A 19,737-nucleotide genomic window follows, 5' to 3' on the forward strand; every position below is an offset into this window, starting at 1 on the left:
GGGGACCAATATTTAAAATTATATATCTTTTATCTTTTTTCTCTCTCGGGCGTTGTCCCCTACATCCGTCTGCTGATTTCTTATACATATAAATAAATTTTATGTGAAGTATAATATAGGAGTATATGGGCTGCTCTTGGTTGGGGTTTTTCCTGTTCCAACCTTTGGGATTAATATATATATTTTTTTCAGATATGACCAATTAGGGCATTTTTTCATCATGTACAAGGGGTTGATAAGGTCGTGATCATGTGGCATGTGTACCCTTAGCTTTAGGGACCTTGTGCCTATTTCATTATTAATTGGCACGTTTTCACTGCGGTATGCTCACGATCTCTTTTATACCCCTTCTTAGGAAATTTTTTGCAATTTTGGTACCTCTACACCTATTATTGTTACTATTCCCATTGGTTCATTCATTAACATATAACCAGTCACACGAGAGTTAGTATACTCTATTACTAGCAATAAATCACTCCCATTCATACCTGAATCCGGCCCTGAACTATAGTAGTGGGTTCGGCATTCTGCCCGCCCCCTGTGGGCGTCAGAGCGGGGCGGGCACTGCCGACGTCACACGTAGGCGCCAGGATATGACGCCAGACGCCGACAGACCCGGAAGGTGAGCGCATCGCAGCCGGTTTGAATTATTCCGGCTCCCCGCCACTGCGGGTTGCGCACCTCCCGGGATCCTGTGATCGGCACCTAGACCAGCTGACAGTGAGTACAGCATACTAGCGGCGTTATGCTAGATTTACATTACAGGTACAGCGGAACCTTGTTTATTGATAGGAATATATTATTTTATTTATAGGTGTCCGGAACCACGGCAAGGACTGTGAGTCTTCCAGCCCTACAAAAACTACATTTAGTGCAAGTCTGTATACTGGGCTGACTGTATTGTTGGTTTTCTTCTTTTTAGGTCGTGCCGACATTCTCCTGTCACAGCTGGGAAAGATCACACCCCTTGAGTGATACCCCGTATCGTGGGTCACTCAGTAATACCGTGTTTTTTTCAAAAATGTGATACTTCTATTATCTCTATTATTCTGATATTCTCCTGAGGACACTCTTGATTGGAGTAGAAACGCGTTGAGAATTATATGTTCTATTAGAGATGCATGTCTGAATATGTGTATCTACACATTAGATTCATGATAAATCCACCAGATGGGTGGTGATCCTAACAGATCCTGTGTCGCATGATTTTATTCGTATGTGGGTATAATCACTTGGCACATATTGGTGTGTTTTAGCAAGCATATATTAAAAGTTATGTCTTAAATAGCACTTCCCCTACACCTTATATTGATTTAGAGGTTTTTTTCATATTGTTTATGCTGGGAGGCAAATTGACCCCTTGTAGGTCTATACAGTATTTTACATACTGCTTACATTATTTAATTCTGGATTGTGATGGCTAGCTTGGTGACTGGTTCACCTAATTTGGCAGACTGGTTATCGGAGGCCAAGGAGGTATTCTCGGAGCGTGTGTACTCGCAGCCTAAGTACACGCCCTCCCTGAAAATTGCTCTTAGAGATCTTGTTACCTGTTATAAGGATTACGCTATTTCCTTTTGGGAAATCCAGACTTTTGAAAGTTATCTCAGACATAATATTGTTCCAAGAGGTCTCAGAATCCCAATTTTACCAGCACCTAGACTTAGGACTACAGCAGTCCTTAAAAGGTGGGAGTCCGAGGCTACGGCCACTTCACTCAAGTTCATTCAGATTTTGCTTGAGGAAGAGAAAAGTAGATTAACAATAGCAGAAAGCAAACTGAATGAACAGCGAGAAATAGTACTCAGATTCAAGGACGATCCAGAGTTTAACAACAAGGAGACACACACTAAAAATATATTAGAACGCTTCCAATATCAGCTAAAAGAAAGGAAGCACATACAGTTCATTAGAGATTTACAAGAATTCAGAGACAACAGAGCTTATTCTGTGTTATCCAGAGTTCCCACACCCCGCGAGTCAGAGACTGATATTTCTTCTTCAGATACCGAGCTAGGTGAAGGGGATAGAGGAACAGGGCGAGGTAACCGAGGTAGTAACACCAATCGTGCACGAGGAGGTCGAGGTAATCCACGTGGACGGGGAAAATATAAAAAGAAATATAATAACTCAGAATGGTCAGATACGGGCTCTGTTCCCTCATCCTCCTCTGGGCTTTTTTTAGGTGGGGAACAGAGGGATCACAGTCGAGATCCCTACCCCACCCGAGCCAGGGAACCCAGGATGTAAGTGACTCCAATGAATCAGCCTCTCTCCAGGTAATTAATCTGTCACAACAAAATTTGACTCCTGAACAGGTGGCGGTCCTTTCACAAGGACTTTCATTCGTCCCGACTGTCCAATTTGACCTTTTCAATTGGGTGAGGGACCTCCACCTATTTGGGCGTAAACTCAAATGGAAGAAATTCTTCAAGATGAGGGACAGAAAGGAGTGTATGGAACTAGGTATAGGTTTAAATGAATTGCCTGCGGCCAGAGACCTAGCATCACTACTGGAAGACAATCAAAGACCCGGAGGAGTAGGACCATTTACTTCTTGTAAACTTAAAAGTAAAGTGTTTCCACCAGTGGGAGAGACTTCCTGCGTGGATGTGTTCTTGGATCTGGTGATACGAGATATTGAGAGCCTTGAAATTCCCCCCTTGCCTGCGGGCAGAACCAACTTCTCATATAATGAAAAACTGGCGATTAAACAACTTCAGCAGAATGAGCAGTTGGTTATTAAGTCAGCAGACAAGGGGGGTAATATTGTGGTTATGGACCGTACGCAATATATTGGTATGTGTAATAGATTATTGAATGATAGATCTACGTACGAAGTTATACCCTCTGATCCGACGACTAAATACAAAATTGAGCTTAACAAGATTCTTAAAGTAGCAAGAGAGAACAAACTCATTAATGATGCAGAATTTAATTTTTTGTCTCCAAAAACTGTCACTGTCCCCACCTTCTATGCCCTCCCAAAAGTCCATAAGGGGACTAATCCCCTTAGGGGCCGACCTATAGTGGCGGGCATAGGGGGTCTGGGACAGAATCTTGGTGTTTATGTGGACCAGATTCTGAGAGAGTTTGTATTAACACTACCATCTTACACACGTGATACAATGGATCTCCTCAACAAAATTGAGGGGGTGCAGGTTGAGACTGGTGTACTATTGTCAAGTATAGATGTGGAAGCACTATATTCTTCTATTCCACATGACATCGGCTTGGCAGCAGTCTCGTATTTTTTATCACAGAGGGGTATACAACTGAGACCTCATAACGAGTTTGTTTTGGAGCTTTTGCGTTTTATATTGACACACAACTATTTCCTCTTCGACAGAAAATACTTCCACCAGCTCAGAGGGACCGCTATGGGGAGCCCTAGTGCCCCCAGTTATGCGAATCTCACTCTGGGCTGGTGGGAGGCCACCCAGGTTTTTGTCGAGGAGAGGGAATGGTTCAGTGAACGTGCCCTTATTTGGGCACGATTCATCGATGATATTTTCATCCTGTGGCAGGGCTCTGCCAATGAATTTGAGGAATTCTTGAGATTGCTCAACCGGAATGATTTAGGATTATCATTTACACATGAGTACCATGAGGCACATATTCCTTTCTTGGACATTTCTATTCATAAGACAACTGGAGGTAACTTACGTACCACTATCCATAGGAAGGGTACGTCCACGAACAGCCTCCTGAGGTGGGAGAGCTGCCACCCGGGACCCCTTAAAAGGGGTATCCCGAGGGGGCAGTATCTCCGCCTCAGGAGGAACTGTTCTGACAGGCAGGACTTCCTACGAGAAGCACAAGATCTAAGAAGGAGATTTAGAAACAGAGGATACCCTGACCACATATTAAGATCAGCCTATCAACATGCTTTGCACACTCCTAGGGAAAGCTTATTGACACCTAAGCAGACGGATGAGGGGGCACAGCCCTTAAGAGTTATTGCTACATTTGACCATGCAGCCCCGTTAATACGGAACATTCTCGTAAAACATTGGAGGATCCTACATATGGACCCTGATTTGAGTGATTCTATACCACTTGGACCACAGATCACCTATCGGAGGGGGCGAAATATAGGTGATCTGGTTACACACAGCTACTTATCACCGACTACCGCTGGAGGAAACACCTGGTTGGACAGGGCGAATTTGAAGGGTACTTATGCCTGTGGACGATGTAAGGCCTGTCCTAACATTTTGAGAGTTAGGGAGATTCTCAATGAGAGAACAGGAAAGATGCACAAGATTCGTGACTTCATTAATTGTAATACTAGTGGTGTTATCTACCTGGTTATTTGTCCATGTCATATGAGATACATTGGGAAAACGCTTCGTCCTTTTAAAAAACGGATATTGGAACATCTTGGTGATGTCAAACATAAGAGGGACACATCCCTGGCCCGTCACATGAATTTGGTCCATAGCGGTTGCTGCACACAACTCAAGTTTTTAGGACTGGAGCTCATTCGTCCGTCTCCGAGAGGGGGTAACTTTGATAGACTTCTCCTTCAAAGGGAGAGTAGATGGATTTTTGAGATGGGTACATTGAACCCTAGAGGTCTCAATGACCAATTAAGTTTTGCTCCCTTTTTGTGATGTCCCCTTACAGCAAGTGATGTGGTTCCCCCCCCATTGGTGACGAATAGGCAGTTAGGTGAGACCCTAGTGGGTCTTCCAGTTAGTGTCACCATACTCACTTAGTAAGAGCTAGGCCAAGTAGGAGGTACGTGAGCGGGGCCGCCCTTATTAGGGCGATAACACCGCCTAGGACATAGGGCCTAAGTTAGTGCAGGGTAAGTTTAGGATCCCTAGGCCCCCATCATTACTCACATCCCTCCTCTATTTTGTTAGAATCCCAGGGGGACCACTCCTGTGTCGTAAGGGGGACCAATATTTAAAATTATATATCTTTTATCTTTTTTCTCTCTCGGGCGTTGTCCCCTACATCCGTCTGCTGATTTCTTATACATATAAATAAATTTTATGTGAAGTATAATATAGGAGTATATGGGCTGCTCTTGGTTGGGGTTTTTCCTGTTCCAACCTTTGGGATTAATATATATATTTTTTTCAGATATGACCAATTAGGGCATTTTTTCATCATGTACAAGGGGTTGATAAGGTCGTGATCATGTGGCATGTGTACCCTTAGCTTTAGGGACCTTGTGCCTATTTCATTATTAATTGGCACGTTTTCACTGCGGTATGCTCACGATCTCTTTTATACCCCTTCTTAGGAAATTTTTTGCAATTTTGGTACCTCTACACCTATTATTGTTACTATTCCCATTGGTTCATTCATTAACATATAACCAGTCACACGAGAGTTAGTATACTCTATTACTAGCAATAAATCACTCCCATTCATACCTGAATCCGGCCCTGAACTATAGTAGTGGGTTCGGCATTCTGCCCGCCCCCTGTGGGCGTCAGAGCGGGGCGGGCACTGCCGACGTCACACGTAGGCGCCAGGATATGACGCCAGACGCCGACAGACCCGGAAGGTGAGCGCATCGCAGCCGGTTTGAATTATTCCGGCTCCCCGCCACTGCGGGTTGCGCACCTCCCGGGATCCTGTGATCGGCACCTAGACCAGCTGACAGTGAGTACAGCATACTAGCGGCGTTATGCTAGATTTACATTACAGGTACAGCGGAACCTTGTTTATTGATAGGAATATATTATTTTATTTATAGGTGTCCGGAACCACGGCAAGGACTGTGAGTCTTCCAGCCCTACAAAAACTACATTTAGTGCAAGTCTGTATACTGGGCTGACTGTATTGTTGGTTTTCTTCTTTTTAGGTCGTGCCGACATTCTCCTGTCACAGCTGGGAAAGATCACACCCCTTGAGTGATACCCCGTATCGTGGGTCACTCAGTAATACCGTGTTTTTTTCAAAAATGTGATACTTCTATTATCTCTATTATTCTGATATTCTCCTGAGGACACTCTTGATTGGAGTAGAAACGCGTTGAGAATTATATGTTCTATTAGAGATGCATGTCTGAATATGTGTATCTACACATTAGATTCATGATAAATCCACCAGATGGGTGGTGATCCTAACAGATCCTGTGTCGCATGATTTTATTCGTATGTGGGTATAATCACTTGGCACATATTGGTGTGTTTTAGCAAGCATATATTAAAAGTTATGTCTTAAATAGCACTTCCCCTACACCTTATATTGATTTAGAGGTTTTTTTCATATCGAGAAGTCCTGGGAGCCTGAGGAAAACATCTTGGACCGCAATCTCCTCAAAAAAAATTTCCCACAAGAAGAGGGGGAGACCAAAGGGGGGTACTGTCACAGGCAGCGCTCTGGCCGGACATTCCAGCCGTGAGCGCATCTTCCCCCGTGTGTCAGCGGGGCTGGGATTCGCGCCCGTATGCGAGTCCCAACCCGTCACTCACCTCTGTCCCCGGTCTCTATCCCAAAGCTCCGACGCGCGCACCCCCATATTCTAGCGCTCGCGTGCGCCAGAGCTGTGAAATTTGAAGGGCCAGTGCTCCTGTAATTAGTAATTGCACCTGCACTTTTTTTTTATAAGTTCTAGCTCCTCCTTAGCACCCCTTGGCGGATCTTTGTTTGCCCTGTGCCTTAGCAATATTAATTGCCCTCCCTCTCCTCCCTCCTCTTGTTTAACCCCATAACGACGCAGAACGTAAATGTACGTCCTGGTGATGTGGTACTTAACACACCAGGACGTATATTTACGTCCTGAGCATAACCGTGGGCATCGGAGCGATGCCGGCATCATGCATGGCAGGTCCCGGCTATGGATCGCAGCCAGGGACCCCCCGGTAATGGCGGACACCTGCGATCCCGCGAATGTCCGCCATTAACCCCTCAGATGCCATGATCAATACAGATCACGGCATCTGCAGCATCGCGGTCACTTAACAGGATGATCGGATCGCCCGCAACGCTGCCGCGGTGATCCGATTATCCTGCATGGCAGACGGAGGTCCCCTTACCTGGCTCCGCTGCCTTCCAGGAGTCTTCTGCTTTGATCTGCCTTCCCGCAGACCAGAGCAGAAGATGACTGATAATGCTGATCAGTGTTGTGTCCTATACATAGCACTGAACAGCATTAGCAATCGAATGGTTGCTATAAATAGTCCCCTATGGGGACTATAAGAGTGTAAAAATAAAAGTAAAAAAAGTAAAAAATAAAGTAAAAAAATGTGAAAAACCCCCTCCCCCAATAAAAACGTAAATTGCCCCATTTTCCCAATTTTACCCCCAAAAAGTGTAAAAAAATTATTTTATATACATATTTGGTATCGCTACGTGCATAAATATTCGAACTATTAAAATAAAATGTAAATGATCCCGTACGGTGAACGGCGTGAACGTAAAAAAAAAAATTCCAAAATAGCTGCTTTTTTATAACATTTTATTCCCCAAAAAATTATTAAAAAATGTAATAAAAGTTTTGTGTAAGCAAATATGGTATTAATAAAAAGTACAAATCGCGGTGCAAAAAATGAGCCCTCATACCACCGCTTATACGGAAAAATGAAAAAGTTATAGGTCTTCAAAATAGGGGGATTTTAAACGTACTAATTTGGTTAAAAGGTTTGCAATTTTTTTTAAGCGCAACAGTAATAGAAAAGTGTATAATCATGGGTATCATTTTAATCCTATTGACCCAGAGAATAAAAAACACATGTAATTTTTACCATAAATTGTACGGGGTGAAAACAAAACCTTCCAAAATTTGCAAAATTGCGGTTTTCTTTTTAATTTCCCCACACAAATAGTATTTTTTTTGTTGCGCCATACATTTTATGGTAAAGGGAGTGAGGCATTACAATGGACAACTGGTCGCGCAAAAAACAAGCCCTTATACTAGTCTGTGGATGAAAATATAAAAGAGTTATGATTTTTGAAGGGGAGGAAGAAAAAACAAAAACGTAAAAATAAAATTGTCTTAGTCCTTAAGGTCCAAATGGGCTGAGTCCTTAAGGGGTTAAATTATTGATCTATTTGTTACTGTGAAATATCTCTGAAACATAAAGTGCTGTGGAATATGTTGGTGCTATATAAATAAAGTTTATTATTTTTATTATCACTTATATTATTGTTACTACTGCCATTACAGCTTGTACAACAGGCAATTTTTTTCCTAGCCTGAAAACACTCTCTTAAAAGGTGGGAAAAAAAACGTTTCACCTGTTAGTAGAAATGTTGTTCTGAGCTCAGAGGCAGCGGAAAGTAACAAGAGAACATTAGTTTAATCGGTGACAATTAGTTTGGTCGTATGTTTTGCCAGGAATAGAAGAACAAGTATCCTACGGGGGACCGTGTGTGATTATTTTAACACAACAGAGTCTCTGCCGCTGGGAAGCTGACTGGAATGCTCAAAATACCCCCTTAAAGGACCCAATACCTATATATGAAAAAAAATTTAAACATAGGGGGTGCAACATTTTTGCAGGTAAAGTAAAACCTCTCTAAAAGACCACCTCTTAGAGAAGATTACCCCCTTATCTAGAATAATACATAAATTTAGGTGCACTACTGTGGTAGATGTAACAATGACATTGGCTATCCCTCAACACTGATGTTAAAATTGAGACATTAGCCCGTAAATCCTTATACAAAGGACATACCTGAGCCCGCACACCAACATCAAGGTTTCTCAAGTGGCACGGGACCTAACACTAAACCTACCTGTGCGTGATAAGAAAAACCAGGGGCCAGTGGGCAATTACAGCAGTATTAGGTCCGACTCACAGCCTGCTCCCAGTGACCTCCAGTGTGGCTGGGCACATTTACAAGTGTTAGTGTTAGATCCCGTGCCACTTGAGAAACCTTGGCGTTCCACACCCCTCACAGAATGTAATAATGGGTGCAATGAGCATTTACATCCCACTGGCGTTTGACAGATCTTTGGATCAGTGGGCTGTGCAAATGAAAAATAACATTTTTCATTTTTCATTTTCACGGACCACTGTTTGAAAGTTTGGTAATCACTACACTAGACAGGACCTGGAGACCATGGGATGGGTCATTTGGCCAATGGCAACTTCACTTTCTTCTTAATCATCAGACTAATTGCATATAATGTCCAATTCCCACATGAGTGATCTATATAGGAAAGTAATGGAATGACTGTCAATTGATGACTCCAGAGGGGTTGTTGTATAGGTTCGCCACCAAACCAATAAGGCTAGATTAGTACTTTTACTGAAAAGTCAATTAAGAGATAGTTGATATAGTGTCCCATCTAAAGGGTTTGTTACAACAGAGACAAAAACATAAATGACATACAATACTGGGTATAAAAGGGATGGGAAAAAGGAATACAGGTGCTAGACCCTAACCTAACATATACAAAACTGTCCCTACATATACAATTAATCTATCCCGGCCTAAATAAAGTGTGGAATGGAAATAGGATAGAACCCAGTAAAAAAAATACATACATATAAATATCAAGTAATGGGATGGCTAAAACTCCCTTATCCAAAATGTAGCCATCTCATTACTTGATATTCGAGTGTCTGAGTGTTTGTTAAGTGGGTCTGGAGTTTATATAGGGGTCTGGATTTATTCTGAGGTCTGGTCTGGGGTCTGGATTTATTCTGAGGTCTGGTCTGGGGTCTGGATTTATTCTGAGGTCTGGTCTGGGGTCTAAATTTATTCTGAGGTCTGGTCTGGGGTCTGGATTTATTCTGAGGTCTGGTCTGGGGTCTAGATTTATTCTGAGGTCTTGTCTGGTGTCTGGATTTATTCTATAGTCTGCATGTTTTGTGCTGCACTCTGCAGTCTGTATTTATTTTGTGCTCAGGGTTCTCTATGTATTTTGGGGTCTTGAGTCTGTACTTATTTTTGCACCTGTCTGAATTTCGTTTGGGGTTTAAATTTGGGGTCTTTTACACTACTTGAGATTTACACCTTAGGTTAATGCAGTTTGTAGACGTGTGTCACCAGTGAGCAATTGGTATATGTAAGTCTGTATGTGTGTATTTGCTCTATTGTTGTGAATATAGGATGTCCCTGACTGTCCCTGTAAACACTTGCCAGGCTAGCTTTGGGACAGTGATTGGGGCACAGACAGGAGCCCGAGGTGGTGAGTGAACCATCAGACAGTAGGTACTGTCCTTGATTTAGAACAGTTCCAATTAACCCCTTCACTACCAATCACCCAATCGCTACCATTCTGAGTTTATTCTGTGGTGGGAAGTTTGCATTTAAGGACATTTCCTTAAAGGGGTACTCCGGTGGAAAACAATTTATTTCAAATCAACTGGTGCCAGAAAGTTAAATTAATTCTATTTAGAAATCTTAATCCTTCAAGTGCTTATCAGCTGCTTTTTACTACAGAGAAAGTTCTTTTCTTTTTGAATTTCTTTTCTGTCTGTCCACAGTGCTCTCTGCTGACACCTCTGTCCATGTCAGGAACTGTCCAGACAGGAGAAGTTTGCTATGGGGATTTGCTCCTACTCTGGACAGTTCCTGACATGGACAGAGGTGTCAGCAGAGAGCAATGTGGACAGACAGAAAATAAATTAAAAAAGAAAATAGCTTTCTCTGTAGTATACAGCAGCTGATAAGTGCTGGAAAGATTACGATTTTTAAATAGAAGTAATTTACAAATCTGTATAACTCTCTGGCACGTGTTGATTTAAAATAAATTGTTTTCCACCTGAGTAGCCCTTTAAAGGGGTACTCCGGCCCTAAGACATCTTATCCCCTATCCAAAGGATAGGGGATAAGATGTCTGACCGCAGGGGTCCCGCCACTGGGGATCCCCGCAATCTTGCATTCAGCACCCACCTCGGGGAGCTGCACACTGCGTGCAGCTCCCCAAGGTGGGTGCTGAATGCAAGATTGCGGGGGTCCCCAGCGGCGGGAGCAAACCTCTCCAATTCCTTTGGATAGGGGATAAGATGTCTTAGGGCCGGAGTACCCCTTTAATGTCCATTCTGTAAGGCATGATCTGTGTACTTCACTGTAAGAAGTCAACAAGTAACATTAAGGGAGCTCTTCGATTGACAGATGTGCAACACTAGGGAACTATGCACCTTCTACTGACCTGACCTTTTGTCCTATAACGGCAGGCAGAGCCCTAGAGATCATCCTGCATAATGTACTCCGAAAACTGACGTGACAAAGTGCTAGACTTTCAGTGCAGCCCATCCAATGATTTAATCGGAGCCCTCATTAACGTCAGCAGATTGAAGAGATGTGTGGGAACATTATCTATTGCGCTCGCTTTCCCGGTATTCCCTAGATGCTTGGAACGAAAAGGTTTTCCTATATGCAAGCCTATAAATAAAGCATTTTATTTTATTTATTTATTTTTTTTGCATGAGAATATATGGTTTGCATTTGCTTGTGCACCAAAAAGGCTCGGATGGCTTATATTGATTGCATATTGGAATACTGGAGGTCTTTTTATTTTCTGCATGTGCAGAGTTTTTGGCAAGTGGCCATCAAGCTTGGCCAATGACGGCACCAGTTTGATTCACTGTCTCCTAGCAGCTCAGTCTCTCATTTCATAAACCACTCCAAATGAAGAGTGCCAAGCATTCCATAATGTTATCAATCCCCCACCATCTCCTCCTTTCTCATCACTCATCTTTAGTCCCCCCCTCCCTCACCCCTCCACTCCATCCTTATGCCCCAGATGGCAGTCTTTGGAGCGCTGCCTTTGGTAATCTGCCATATATTATTCAGTTATATATTTTCCTCTTTGCAGATGCCTGGTATTAGCTGCTTTTGTTGCACAGGGCACTAATGTGATCTCAGTTTTTCCACCTTATTGCAAGGATTTCCAAGATGGGTTTCTTTAAAACTGTATGAAAAATAGCAATAATTCAAAAAAATTATACTTGGTTTTCTCTATGCATCGTGCACACATATAGTCATGGTCAAAATATTATCTCACAGAATAGGATTGCAGTAACACATGTTTTGCTATACACATGTTCATTCCCTTTGTGTGTATTAGAACTAAACCAAAAAAGGGAGGAAATAAAGAAAATTGGACATAATGTCACACCAAACTCCAAAAATGGGCTAGACAAAATTATTGGCACCATTAAAGGGGTACTCCAGTGGAAACATTTCTTTTTTTTAATCAACTGGTGCCAGAAAGTTAAACAGATTTGTAAATTACTTTTTACTATTAAAAAATCTTAATCCTTCGAGTACTTATTAGCTGCTGAATACTACAGAGAAATAATAGTTTTTTTTTGGAACACAGTGCTCTCTGCTGACATCATGAGCACAGTGCTCTCTGCTGACATCTCTGTCCATTTTAGGAACTGTCCAGAGCAGCAGATGTTTTCTATGGGGATTTTCTCCTACTCTGGACAGTTCTTAAAATGGTCAGAGGTGTCAGCAAAGAGCACTGTGGTAGTGATGTCAGCAGAGAGCTCTGTGTTCCAAAAAGAAAATAATTTTCTCTGTAGTATTCAGCAGCTAATACGTACTGGAAGGATTGAGATTTTTAATAGAAGTAATTTACAAATCTGTTTAACTTTCTGGCACCAGTTGATAAAAAAAAAAAAGTTTTCCACTGCAGTACCCCTTTAACGTAATATCTGGTTGCATACACTTTGGAAAAAAATAACTGAAATCAGTTGCTTCCTATAACCATCAATAAGATTCTTACACCTCTCAGCCGGAATGTTGGACCACTCTTCCTTTGCAAACTGTTCCAGGTCTCTCTTATTGGAAGGGCGCCTTTTCCCAACAGCAATTTTAAGATCTCTCCACAGGTGTTCAATGGGATTTAGATCTGGACACATTGCTGCCACTTCAGAACTCTCCAGCGCTTTGTTGCCATCCATTTCTGGGTGCTTTTTGATGTATGTTCGGGGTCATTGTCCGGATGGAAGACCCAAGATCTCGGATGCAAACCCAGCTTTCTCACATTGGGCTGTACAGTGCGACCCAAAATTTGTTGGTAATCCTCAGATTTCCTGATGCCTTGTACACATTCAAGGCACCCAGTGCCAGAGGCAGCAAAACAACCCCAAAACATCATTGAACCTCCCCCATATTTCACTGTAGGTACTGTGTTCTTCTCTTTGTAGGCCTCATTCCGTTTTCGGTAAACAGTAGAATGATGTGCTCTATTTTGGTCTCATCTGTCCACAAGACATTTTCCCAGAAGGATTTTGGCTTACTCAAGTTCATTTTGGCAAAATGTAGTCTTGCTTTTTTATGTATCTGTGTCAGCGGTGGGGTCCTCCTGGGTCTCCTACCATAGTGTTTCATTTAATTTAAATGTTGACCGATAGTTTGCACTGACACTGATGCTCTCTGAGCCTGCAGGACAGCTTGAATATCTTTGGAACTTGTTTGGGGCTGCTTATCCATCATCCTGACTATCCTGCGTTGACACCTTTCATCAATGTTTCTCTTCCGTCCACGCCCAGGGAGTTTAGCTACAGTGCCATTGGTTGCAAACTTCTTGATAATGTTGCGCACTGTGGACAAAGGCAAATCCAGATCTCTGGAGATGGACTTGTAACCTTTAGATTGTTGATATTTTTCCACAATTTTGGTTCTCAAGTACTCGGAAAGTTCTCTTCTCCTCTTTCTGTTGTCTATGCTTAGTGTGGCACACACAGACACATAATGCAAAGACTAATTGAACTTCTCTCCTTTTTATCTGCTTTCAAGTATGATGTTTATATTGCCCACACCTGTTACTTGCCCCAGATGAGTTTAAAGGAGCATCTTATGCTTGAAATCCTTTTCTGTGAGAAATACTTCATTTTCTAGAACAATTTCAGGGGTGCCAACATTTACGGCCTTAACTGTATACTGTATAAGGCAGCTGGGGTCAATGAATTGAGAAACATAATACTTTAGGCCAAGCTAAACCTAAATATGACACAATTATGGACACTAATGGACAATTGTGCACAAATGGTGTTTACTTAGAAGTTCATTGGATTTTCCAACCAACCAATTGTTTGTAGTGAATGATTGTGTGTGCCTGGTTTAGGAATATCAGTCTGTAAGCTCCACAGGGGCAAGGTTTCTTGTATCAAACACTGTTTACAAAACAACAAATAATAAATGTTAAGGGTGATCCATCCAAAAGAAGCTCACTGTTGTCCTGTTAAAGGGGTTATCCACCATGAGGTGATTTTAGTACATACCTGACAGACAGTAATGGACATGCTTAGGAAGGATCTGCGCTTGTCTTGGGGCTAAATGGCTATGTCATGAGATTACCAGTACACTGTGGCTAGCTGTTTGTGAACCAGTATTTCCTGATTGACTTTTCTTCTTTTTTTTTTCTCCAAATCCCACAATTCCATCTTCCTCCCTCCCACACATCAGCAACCCCACCCATTGAAACATAAATGAGCTGCATCCATTCAAATCAGTGTGGTTTTCAATCAGGGTGTCTACAGCTGTTGCAATAGTTGCAGATTGATTCCTCCACCCATTGAAGCAGACAGGCTCCCTGTCATCAGCTGACTAGTGAGTTAGGTCTCGGTCATATTGCAAGCTGGGAAAATTCTGAGACAACAGTCATTTTGTATGCTGATTAAAATAAATATTGGAGTGAAAATCACAGGAGAATTGTGAGAAAACCATCACACACAGGTACAGACACTATATTATGATCTACACTAACTTCACAGCCCCTGTAGCATAGTCATATAAAAAAAATGCCTGGAATACCGCTCAAACGTGAATGTATCACCAATATTTTTTTGGGACTGATTTGAGCGAGATACTAAAACATGTTTTTGTTTTTTTTCTATTTTTATTTTTGGTCATTTTTTTTATGTCATTTTTTTTACATTACTATGGGGGCAGCCATATTACCTGAACTTTACCTCTGCTGTCTCAACAGCATTTAGAAGCTTTGTAGCAGCCACCTGAGCCACAGGAAAATGCTGTCTGGAGCCGACTGAAAAAAGCTGTGTTCAACAACTATTGTGAATGGTGGATTTTGTTTTGTCTGTGTAGAGCCGCTATAGCTGCTGAAGGGTATTACTAAGATCAGGGGCACTAGCCTCATGGCATAAATTTTGACCCTTTCCCCCCACATCCTCACAAAAAAATATGGAAAACGGTAAATGCAGGGTATAATCTTATTATAGACCTTTTATAAGAGATTCCAGTACAGTTACATCCAGGGGATGTCTTCTCTGATCGGAGTTATGCTCTGTTCATTTTCTTCTCTATCTGGCTTAGACCAAGACATCTTCTCCCTGACGTGACTCATCTTTATTAAGCTCGGTGCCTGTCTAAGTGCAACATGAGGTGTTCTCCTTAGTGCAGTAATGGTGCAGCAATGGTGCACTCACAAACAGTAAAGGGACCAACCACTGGGGTAATTTTAGGGCTCTTCACTCAGTAATTAAGTCACTAGCCCCTCAGTCCTTCCTGGGATAATTCCCATTTATCCCCCCACTCAGCAGTATTACTCTTTAGTACCCCACTTACTTATTATGCCCCTTATTATGCCCCTTATTGCTTTATTGCTCTCAATCAAAATTGAAGCCCCCACTTAATACTGATATGTCTTCTTAGAGTCCATCAATTTTTCATGATGCTCACACTCAATATTCATGTACCCCTTGAACTCAGTTCAAAACTATTGGCAAGTTTGCATTTTGACAGAGGTTGGCTTCCAGCAGGGCTAACGTTATTGCACGACTTCCATTGTGTTGCAGGTCTGAAGGTTCTCTCAGCCCACACTATTACAATCTAAATAGACCCATGCTACTGTATGATAAAGCTGGTCGATACTCTCAGCCTACTATTCTATAGAGGGGACAATTCCCCATCTGTTCTTCTGTGACATTCTGGCCTTGCTATGTGGTACTGCAATGATACTTCCAGTCCTTTAGGTCAACACAGAACTTCAGGTAATCCCCTATGCAGGCACCATGTCATTCACTCTGGCTTCCATCTCATGACTTTCTCATTACTGCTATGGTGGCAAAAGAGCAGAGCTCTCACATGACGGCAGGTTCTCACGTCACTAGAATGTAAGAGTAAAAAATTATAAATAATTATATGATGGGTAGGCATTGTGTTGCATACAAGGGTAGAGGCAGGGAAGCTGGACAAGCCGTCTCCTGCCTACGTAGCACAGCAAACCTAATCTGCATTCCAGCAACGAGGGCCATATTGTCAAAACTATATTGTAAAAAAACAAATACTACAAAGGAAGTTGAGTTGTTCTTTTCTGTCTGACCACAGTGTTCTCTGCTGACACCTCTGTCCATATCAGGAACTGTCCAGAGTAGGAGCAAATTCCCATAGCAAACCTCTCCTGCTCTGGACAGTTCCTGACATGGACAGAGGTGTCAGCAGAGAGCACTGTGGTCAGACTGAAAAAAATAACTCAACTTCCTGTGGAACATGCAGTAGCTGATAAGTACTGGAAGGATTAAGATTTTTTAATAGAATTAATTTACCAATCTTTTCAACTTTCTGACACCAGTTGATTTGAATTTTTTTTTTCCACTGGAGTACTCCTTTAAGGCTTTTTTACACAGGTTGATTATTGGGAAAATGACAATTGCTAGAATACACGACTGATAAGCTCAGCGAACGAATCACGAGGATTGGGACATGTCATCTATAGAATATGTATGAAGGAGAAAACAACACAGCAATGGAAAACGCCCCCCGCAATGCAAGCCTATGGGAGGGGGCGTGACAGCTGCCACGCCCCCTCCCATAGGCTTGCATTGAGGGGGCGGAGCCATGATGTCACAATGCTCCGTCCTCGTGATCGCCAGTAATGAGACCCGAAGTGAACACGCTCCGGGGACTGATTCTAACGGGGTGCTGCATGCAAGATCCCGGGGGTCCCCAGCGGCAGGACCCCCGCGATTAGGCATCTTATCCCCTATCCTTTGGATAGGGGATAAGATGTCTTAGCGCCGGAGTACCCCTTTAATAATTACACATTAAATACATCCTTCAAACCATAAAAATCCAAATGTACAATTAGCCTAATACATTGCTTTTACCCTGGCATTAGCAAAACACTGGGACTTTAAGTGGCAGCGATGCAGCAAAAGGAACAGTTAAATACTAATAAGAAAATAGACTAGAGTCACATAGGCAACATGAGGTGGAAAATTTGACAGTAACGGATTTCGGATTTGGACTTCGTCGATGGTATTTGTTCTTTTTCATTATGACAATGGAAGCAGAACCAAAAAAAAAAAAACTCCTCTTGAGATCTCAATGTTATTTGGTTAAAAAAACAACTAATTAAAAATCACTGTGTAAACAAGAAAACAGGTGGCTTATCAGCCCCATTTATTCACAAACTTGAAAACGTCCCAAGTGGCTCCACAGATACTGAGGAGAGATCCGCTTAAATCATGCTCGTGGGTGAGTAGGAGCAGACTGGCTTACACAGCACTGAGACTGCAATGAGCTACTTACACTATAAGAGGAAGAACATATCTGTCAGCCATGTAACACGCTCAACCAACCAGACGTACTCAGCCCGCGGTCTCCTCATTCACAGATAAAAGATCTGTTCCAGTATTTCCCATTGAGTGCATTTACCGATACAGGATAATCACATATCAATATATTTGATTAAAGGATAAGTATGATGAAAAAAAAAATATCCCCTATCTGAAGGATAGGGTATAAGTTTTAGATCACAAGAGTACGAGCTGGGCCCCCCCCCCGCGATCTGCTGTTTGGACCCCTTGCTCTTCATTATGACCCCTGCCCGAAGCGAGGGCCGTCACACCCTCTCCATATAGCTCTATGGGAGAGCCGAAGGCTCTCCCATAGAGCTATATGGAGGGGGCGTGGTGGCCCCCGCTTCGGGCGGGGATCATGATGCGCCGCTGTGATGGAGAGTCGGGGCTCCAAACAGCAGATCGTTGGGGGCCCCAGCGCTCGGATCCCCCGTGATCCTTCGGATAGGGGAGACGTATTTTTCATGATGCTTATCCTTTAATCTTTCTTTTTAATCTTGTCATAATTCTATTTGTTTCATCACAAGTTATGAGGGACCTATAGGCGTAAATTTACAGGGATTTATTAAACAACATGAGTTAAAGTAGTAAATAACACAAGTCATACACGGGTCTCAGAGCACCTTTTGTAAATTGACGCCATCTGCTCCATTTTCCTATGCCAGTCTTCAATACATAAATTTCTAAATGTGCCCAAGAGTTCACTCAAGTTTAGAAGGAGGGTCTCCGATTACCGGTTGCTGACGATTGGATGTACTAACAACTATATCATGTGATGGCAAAGTATCCAAGACTATAAAATGGGAATCAACAGCACATTTACAGAGAAGCTTATTACCAGGAAGGCCACCGGCTGGCATCTGACTTACGCTCTTATCACTCAATACTGACCTTGTCTACTAATGATGGATTGATATCACCTATTAAACTACACAAGACACCTACAAACAGGGGAGTCATATGTTTTGTGAGCATAGCAGATGTCCAGGAAAATGCAGCTGCTGTACACATCTTAAATCTATAACTAACATCCCATATAACACTTATAAAGGTCCCTTTTGAAATGTTATACGTTATACTAGGGACAAAAATTGGCAAAAGTTTTTGTCAGTCAGGGTCTAAGTGTTCAGACCCCTACCCATTAGTAAAATGAGCGGGAAGGGACATGAACCACCGCATTCTTCTCTGTCCGCTTGGTGTTTATGTGCGTTACATTCCCATAGACTTACACTACACTGTGAAACGGTCTCGGTCATGTGACATAGAGCTGGAAGAGAACGCACTAAGCACATATTTCTCCCAACTTGTTCTATGACATATCAAAAGTTTTTGCCAGTGGCCATTTAACCCCTAGATGACACAGAGCGTACATGTATACCCTGGAGTCCGCTATTAACACTTCAGACACCATGATTAATGCTGATCATGGCATCTAAAGGAGAAAATGACAACTCCTGGTTAACTCAAGGAACTCATCTGACCACGGGGTCCAATGAGTTTGTCACTCTTCTTATACAGTCTCATATCACCTGTCCTTATTTTCCTAATCAATTCTGTAAATACTAAAGAAAGCAATTAGACTAATAGAATATTTATAGAATTAGAATCATTGCAGCTACATTTGAAAGTTCACCAAAGGTGAATATCCTCTTTAATTGATGCTCATTATTTTAGCGTTAGCTTTACTGTAGGTACTTTTATATACATTTTCTATCTAAAATATTACTGACCACTTTTTACCAGCTGGCAAGTACATCTTTCCTGGTCATCAAGAGTATTCATCTTCTTTTCTAGAAATCCTGAGGAAGTGAAAAGCTTTGAAAGAATTTCACTGGAGTTTCTCAAGTGTTACAGTTTATCAGCTCTGTGACCTTTCATAAAAACACAGGAGGAAGATTATCTAAGACGCACTAATTCATTTTATGATTTCCCTTACATCTAAACTAGAAGCAATTATAAGGTATTTCTGCCCTTGTGAGCTGGTAGGACAGATGGAATATTTATTTAAAAAAAATACAAAATAAACAACAATAATTAAATTAATCAATATCAAATCCTTTCCCCCGTTAATCCCATGCACTGTGGCTCTGTGTTTTTTTTTTCTGACCATAGGGGACCGTAGAACAGGCAGTGCAGTCTCCTTGCTGAGGTTGCAACAGCTCTTCTTTTTATCTCCCTACCTGCTGGTTCTAGAATCTTTCTAGTGTTCATGGGGGTGTTAAGGTGCTCCCCAAATTGTCTGCCTTCTGGGTTGCAGATAATT

Source organism: Hyla sarda, chromosome 10, assembly GCF_029499605.1.
Source record: "Hyla sarda isolate aHylSar1 chromosome 10, aHylSar1.hap1, whole genome shotgun sequence".
Lineage (NCBI taxonomy): Eukaryota > Metazoa > Chordata > Amphibia > Anura > Hylidae > Hyla > Hyla sarda.